This window comes from Delphinapterus leucas, chromosome 1 (genome assembly GCF_059928025.1).
Source record: "Delphinapterus leucas isolate spDelLeu-1000000601 "Yukka" chromosome 1, BTC_Dleu_Yukka2, whole genome shotgun sequence".
Lineage (NCBI taxonomy): Eukaryota > Metazoa > Chordata > Mammalia > Artiodactyla > Monodontidae > Delphinapterus > Delphinapterus leucas.
The window spans coordinates 70,013,530-70,020,531 of NC_143129.1; the positions used below are offsets into that span (position 1 = coordinate 70,013,530).

The following is a 7,002-nucleotide window of genomic DNA, read 5'->3' on the forward strand; positions in this document are numbered from 1 at the left end:
CTTTGACTCCCAGAATGAGCCTTCCGTGTTTGTTGTTGGGATGCGTTCTTTAAAATTCATGGTTAGCAGCCCTTCTTTCGCTCCCATCCTGACCCAAAATACACACACACACCCTGAGCCAAGGTGATCGATGGTATCAAATGAAATCAATAATCAAGTAGATCTTTGCAGTCATTGAAAATTCCATTTATCTCAATAATGCCAATAATCCCTACATTTATAGCTTATACTTTGCAGTGTGCAAAGTGATTTTATATATTTCATTGTTCCTCATTACAACCCTTTCAGGTGGGCAGGGTTCGTAGTATGTTCATCCACCAGATGAGAAAAAAACAAAGGCCAGAGAGGGGGACGGGTGTTTGGCATCCCCTGTGTAGTGAGTGGCTGAGCCCTTGATTCAAACTTAGGTCTTTCGATCTCAAAACTGTTCCTAAAATACTGGTGTTCAGATGGACCATAGAGATAGTTTGTCGTGATGGAGGTTGGGGTGAGGGGGAGCGAATTTGGTCTTTTCCTTCCTGCCAATTGAGGCAATAATTATTCAGCAATTTCTTTCTTCTGCCTCCTGGCAACAAAAGGATATTAGACATAAAGTAAGCATGGGCTTGTGGTGTGTAATATCTTGTGGACAAGGAGAATGATGAGAAAATTCTACCTAATCGTCTGTGACCATGAATGTGTGTTTGTGTATATTTTATTGCTTAGAAGAGCCATACGTTTGAAAATGTTCTGAGAACCTGCTACATGCTGGGCTCTGTTCTGGCTACTCAGATGTGATATCTCTGTTCATTGAGTTACATTAGAGCTGGAGGAGACAAACCAGGAATAAAGATGCAAATAAGAAAAACAGTGCTATGTAGGGTGATGTATAGAGTGACCAGATGGGTACTTTAGGGTGGGTGATCAGGGGGCCTATTGGGGCTGAGATCTGAATGCCAGAGGGAGCCATCCATGTAAGGGAGGAGGAGGAAAGGGGAGGGGGAGGGTGAAGAGGGAGGGGGAGGGGGAGGGGGAGGAGGGGGAGGGGAGGGGAGGAGGAGGGGAAGGGGGAGGGGAGGAGGAGGAGGGGAGGAGGGGAGGAGCAGGAGGAGGAGGAGGGAGAGGAGGGGGAGGGGATGGGGAGGGGATGGGGAGGAGGGGGAGGAGAGGGGATGGGGAGGGGGAAGGGGAGGGGGAGGAGGAAAGGGAAGGGGGGAGGGGGAGAGGAGGGGGAGGGGAGGAGGAGGAGGAGGAAAGGGGAGGGGGAGGAGGAGGGGAGGGGAGGGGGAGGGGGAGGGGGAGGGGGAGGGGGAAGGGGGAAGGGGGAAGGGGAGGCAGAGGTGGCAGTGGTGCTGGTTGTTCCAGGCAGAAAATATGGCCAGTGAAAAGGCCCTGTGTTGGGAACAAGCTTGACCTATTTGAGCCCAGAAAGAAGGCAGTGAGGCTGGAGCTGAGTGAAGGAGGGGAGAGTGGCATGATATGGGGTTGGAGTTGGTGGCAAGGATCAGACTGGAAGTTTAGTAAATCAGAGTAGGGATTTTGGATTTTATTCCAAATCCAATGGGAAATCCTTGGAGGGCTTTACACAGGGGAGTGAGCTCTGATTTACATTTTCAAAAAGACCCTCTGGCTGCCCTGTGGCAGAGTTTAGGAGGGCAAGAAGTGGAGGTACTAGTGGAGACAGTGAGAAAGGGAAGAGCTCTGGACATGATTCAGAGGCCTCACGGGACTGGTTGACTTAGATGGCAGGGTGTGGAGGATAAAGTGACTCCTAGGTGGGTGGAGACCCCACTAACTGCCACGTGGACAATTTGGGGAGTAGACGGGGGCAAAGAGTTCTGCTTGGCCATGTGAAATTTGAGATGTGTGTTTTACATCCAAGTGGAGGTGTCAAATAGCAATTGGATATGAGTTTGGAGTTTGGAAAAGGGTCAGAGATAGGGCTTTGGGATTCATCAGCCTGTAGATAGTATTGAAAACCATGGGGATGGATGGATGAATTGGGTAGAGTGTGTGGAGGGAGAGGAAGCAGAGGCCCAAGACGCAGGGTTTAGTCTCCAGCAAGAAGCAGGAGTGTCAAGGCAGGGGACTGGGAGTAGAACACGCTATGAGCTTCCTTCTATCCACTGCCGGAACCCCACTCAGCGGTTTCACAACTGTGGGCTATTGATCACCATGGCCTGAGTGAGAGGTTGATTTATCAGTGAAAACCCGTTGCGATCTCTTGGGGGAAGACCCTTAAATTATGTGGATAGTTTAAAAGTCTGTAGAATCACTTATCAGTCAACAGGTAACTTACTGAACATACACTATTGGTTAGGTGGTATTCTGGGCAATATAGCTTCATTTTCAGAGGACAGTGCATTGTGGCTTCACACACACACATACACATTTACACACATATGTGTGTGGTATTATTACTTGTGGGTCCATGTGCTTGAGTGGGCGTTCTGTAACAGACAATCACCGTATACACATAAATGCAAAAATGCACAGTTGCAGCCATCCTCCGTAAAGCCTGCTTTCTGCTCTGTGTGGAGCCACCCTGAAAGTTCCCTTGTCCTCACCTCCAGCAATCCTAGAGTCTCTTCTGTCTCCTGGGGATGGAGCTGGACTCTGTTGTTAAGCTCTGTGTTTGACATGTTTCCTGGCTTCCATGTTTGCTGTGGTCACCTCTTAAATCTGCAGACCTGAATCCATGAACATTTAGGTCACCGGTCCAAGCAGACTTCAGCTCACAAACTGGTTGGAGGTGCTGGTCTGTGCTTTGGGGTTGGGTGTAGTTTCTCAGCTGCAACTTTTCAGTGGAGATGAGGGTTCAGGGAAGCCACATGCAAGAATCTTCAAGAACTAGAGTCTTGGAAATTTTTTAGGAAGTTTAATATCTTGCATTTGTGGATGAAAAATGTCACCTGCTATATCAGTAAACAAAGGATGTTGCGGCCATCAAACCATTAGCCACTGTAGCCACCCCCAGCTATGCACTGTGAGGGGATTCAGGATGGAGAGAAAAGCAGGATGCTGGCCCTAGATAGTTAAGGTGCATACCAAAGGAGTGATTTTCATAAGCCCAGACTTTTGCATCTTCCCATACATAGGAAAGCGCTAAATTCATTAACTTGAGATGTCTGTTTTCTCTTTAATTAATAGTAATCTTTTGATTTTCCGACTACCTGATTTTTGTTGCAAAAGCTCCTATATATCTTGGCCCCTCCCTTACCTCTTCAGAGCAGTCCCTCAGAGCTATCTGAGAGACTGCCTCCCGGGCGTAAGTCCTCAGCAAGTTTTCTGAATAAAACATAATTTAAATTTTAGGTTGTGCATTTTTATTTTTCAGCCAACACATCTTTCTCAGAAGCAATGAAAATGTTTTCTACTCCTTATCCCATTCACCCCGACAGAGCCCTGGAAGTTCATTGAGAGTAAGAATTGTTATTCTGAGTTTCTGGAGAAGGCCCTTAACAAAGAATCCCGTGTGAGGTCCCAGAGTTAGCAGGGGATGCTGGTGGGACTCTAGCCACCAGGGCCAGTTCTCCATATCTTGGAGTGAAGAGGTGCTTTCTCCTACAGGAAAAGTATTGCTCTCATGAAATTTGCAGAGTCCATATGTAAGGACCCCAATCTAGTCTCCGGACCTTAAATTCCTGTTCTCCACCAACTGTTACAAAAGGGTCCAACTAATACACAAATCCTGGGGTACTTGGGTACAGGATAAATGGGATAACATGGAGGCGGAAGAGGGAGGAAGGAGTGAAAGCTGCACTAAGTAGCAGTGGAGTTCAATGATGTTTACGTTTGGTCTGAGATCTATAAGCCTGCTTCCATACCTTTTGCCCTTTCTACCTAGCCTTATACATTCTGCAGCAAAAAACCGACTGGACCACAAAAACATGCCTACTAGTTTATCAAGCTGGCTTTCTACCTGGGTACACAAATGCTAGTAATACTAATGATAGCCATGGCTTTAAAAATAACACTGACAGTGGCATTTCCAAAAATGAAAATAACTTCAAGTTTGAACTTTCACGATCCCGGTCATAGAAAGTCTACGACAGCATTGAATAAATGTAAGAGGTGTCATTTGAGGTGGAATGGTGAGACGTGGAGGTGAATCCCAGAACTCCACACCCTTCATCTCTAAGCGGTCAGCCTGCAAACCGCTGAGGACCGGCCTCAGAAGATGGCTCGTCAGAGCAGGGGGCTTTGGGGCGGGGGGCAGTTGTTCTTCAGGGTTAGGATCAAATTTAAAAGCACCACCATTTACCTTGGTTGCTAAGCCCTCCTGAGCCTGAAGTGAGGAATTCTGATTGGCAGAATCTGTAGGAATTTAGACAAGGGGAACAGCACGGAAAAACGGGAAGCTTAGGATGGGGACCCTGGCTGCAAAGCAACTCAGTGCTTCAATAAGCCCGAATCTGCTGAGAATACATTTTACGAACATGCAGCTAAGTTGGCTGCCTTTGTTTGGGGGTTTGTTAAGCATTATCTAAAGAATGCCATGGTTCAGCCTGCTCGGTGTGAAGTCTAATTCTTCCCCTTTCTGGAGCCACGGCCTGGTGTGTTCAATTTTTCTCTCTCCGTAGGGCTGCAGGCGCTCTGGTACTCCAGCCAAAAAAACACTCATATTTTAGCAAGCTTAGTCCCAGTCTGGTTGCCAGGCAGTAAAACGAGCACTTGCCTGCCCCAGGGAGAGGGGGACCGCGAGATGGAAAGGGGTCATGTAAACGGCTCACTCGAGCCCTCCCCCTAAATCTCCGCTTGAGAGTCTTTGGGGCAGTTGATATGTTTATTGATGTGGAGAGACACTGCTGCATAGGCCCAAACTGTGGTCGTTTGTCAGAACTAATACTACAAATTATTTTTATTATCATAGAGATGCTAATCAGAGGATAAGTTTGCCCTCTGCCGCTTCTGGAGGGTGTTAGATATACTCGTTTGACTGATGTGGTTCTGCATACGCAGCACGGACCCCATTTAACGAAAGGGCAAAGTGAGGCATAAAGCAGCTGAGTTTCTTGCACTGAGGAAATAGATGAATCAAACAGCAGCATCCCGTTCCCCTCAAGGGAGGGCAGCATTGCAGGTGGAGTTCGTGTATCTTCTCTCTGACATCTTCTCTCCAGTCTCCCTGCGGTGCAAGAGGCTGCAGGAGAGATGCCCTTCAGTCCTGGAAATACTTCTCTGTGACTGATATTAAGAAGAGGGCGCTGAGATAGGCCCTCTGTCTCTTCTTCCAAGTCTCCGCTGGAACAGGAAGCAGACTCGGGCCAGTGCTTGCTGACTGCAGTGCTACTTTTCAGGGACAAGACCTCTGCCCACTGGATGAAGTCCACACCCGTTTATTTTTCACAGACCGTGGAGTTCCCATCAGGGAAGAACCGATTTCAGCCACGACTGGACAAGTCTGGTGAGTTTGCGACCCACAGTGGAAAGGCTACTAGTTCTGGCCTGGAACTCACTGACACAGGAAAACGTGCTGAATGCCCACAGGATGTCCAGCTGGTGGTGGACATTTAACTTCCGAGCTCCTCAAGCCTAAATTCCAGAAGAGGCCCTCACAAACAGAGAGGAGGCTGCCTCCTTTGCCTCCTGCCTGGTGCTCTCGGGGCTGAGGTTCGCTGTGGGCCTCCGATAAAAAGACTCACGCCTCACCTTCAGGACCCTTGGCACTGGGTCCCCTTTAGCGCTCTGATGCCTTCCTCTTGGCCTGCAGGTGAGTTTTCTCTGGGTGAAGGCTTTTTAATGCTGTGCTCCCCACTGAGGGCCTGTGTACTGAATTTTTTTTTTAAACAACTGATTATCAATTTATTAAAAATGTTGATTTGAGCATCTGCAATGGTGACTTCAACCTCGACTCCTGGCTCAAGACTGACGGAAGTGATCTGCTTGACGATCTCAGGAGGCCTGTGCAGGTCAGTGAGTCGCCTGTGGATCCTCATCTGGAAACGATCCCAAGTCTTAGAACCTTCACCACCAGGAGTTTTCCTTGTAGTTATTCTCAGAGTCTTGGTAGGCATCCGAACCGGTCCTTTCACTTTGGGATTCTTTTCCTTCGCGCCTCTGATCAGGTCAACATATACCTTCTCCAAAGACTTCACGTTGCGGCTGGTGAGGGTGATTCTAATGTGGTGAATCACCACGCCACCTCTGGCTCCACGGAAGTCTTTCTGGTATCTTTAAAAGCCATGGCTGCGGCGCGGCTTCCTGACCGACTTGTTCGTCGGTGGGGGTGAACAGCGGTGAGGCAGGGGCAGGAGCAGGTGGCCCAAGGCTCCGCTGCAGTGGCGACCGCATCTTCTTCAAAGAGCCTGTGTACTGAATTTTATCTGGTCCTGCCATCTCCCGTCCAAATGCCAGTCAAACCAGGAGGTAGTCCAGAGTCGGGTGGTATGGGCTAGCCCCTGGGCATATGCAACCAGCGAGATTTGGAGAGACTGCGGGTGAAGAGGGAGGACAGCAAGAGAGAGGATGCAGCAAGCGGGCAGAGAGAGAACACCTGTGGCAGGGAAATTCCTGTGTTTGATGAAGGGCTTGGCATGATGGAGGTGCCGGGAAGAAGTGAGGGGATGTGAGAAAGGTTGCTCTGAAAGGCAGGAGAAACCTACTGAAGGAGAGCCTGGATGATCGTCACTTTTCATTCTTTCATAGAGTGGCTGCCGAGTGTCTCCTGGGTTCCAGGAGCAGTGCTAGATTCTCGGCGTACAAAAACTAATAGGGCACAGCCACATGCTAGATGTTGATAGCTAGATGCCTCCAAGACAGTTAAACGTGGTGAGGTTATGGACCTCTCTGAGAATGTGATGTAAACTGGGACAGTAAGGCAAGGTGGTTTCGTGAGTGGGGGCTCTGCAGCTAGAGCCCTGGGTTTGAATCCCGGCTCCACCGCTGGTTGGTTCTGTGACTTTGGCAAGTTTTTTAGCCTCTTGGGACTTCTGTTTCCCCATCTTTAAATGGAGGATAAAAGCAACTTGTATCTCCTATGTAAGGACTAAATTAGCTGCTATGGGTTAAGCCTTTAGAATA

At 48.7% G+C, this 7,002-nt stretch overlaps 1 pseudogene; it reads right to left on the bottom strand.

The window, feature by feature from the left end:
• Nucleotides 1-5,633: 5,633 nt before the first annotated feature.
• LOC111169241 (small ribosomal subunit protein uS10 pseudogene) lies at nt 5,634-6,318 on the bottom strand (annotated as a pseudogene).
• Between the last annotated feature and the right edge of the window lie 684 nt (nt 6,319-7,002).